Here is a 592-nt window from a genome sequence, read left to right as displayed (position 1 = left end):
CGGGTTCCACGCCCCCCCCACCGCAGCACACAGGGAGGCAGGAGGCAGTGTCAAACTTTCAGCAGCCCATGTCCCTAAAGCTAGGCAGGCATAGGCCTCTCATGCTGAGGAACATGTCAATGCTGGCAGCAATGTTCTCTTTGGCTGCGGGGTGGGGGCAGGGACACATAATACAGCCACAGGTAGCCCTCCAGGTGGCAGTAGAGGTTGCAGGGCAGCCTGGACCTGCCCCCTGTGCTGTTGTAGCTCAGGGTCCAGTACCAGGTGTGCAGATGCACCAAGGCCATCATGGCAATCAGCAGCAGCAGGGCCTAGTGGGTCAGGCACCCCTTGTTCCATGCAAACAGCTCCTCACGCAGTGCCCACGATGTGCAACAGGGGCATGCTCAGGGCATAGTGCTGGTGCACTAGAGGGCTGGCCCTGGGCCACCTCCCTGGAGAGGCCTCCTGTGAGGAGGGTCGGGGCATGGGCATCTCCTCGCCCCAGTCATTCTGGAGTTGTATGTGTCCCCCTTCCTTCCCCTCCACCCCAGAAGCCCAGGTACCATGGGCTGGGCAGCAGCACAAAACAGCAGCTGGCCTGAGGCAGGAG

Source organism: Gavialis gangeticus, unplaced genomic scaffold (genome assembly GCF_001723915.1).
Source record: "Gavialis gangeticus isolate Ggan-Ray unplaced genomic scaffold, GavGan_comp1, whole genome shotgun sequence".
NCBI classification, from domain to species: Eukaryota; Metazoa; Chordata; order Crocodylia; family Gavialidae; genus Gavialis; species Gavialis gangeticus.
This window is presented reverse-complemented; position numbering follows the sequence as displayed.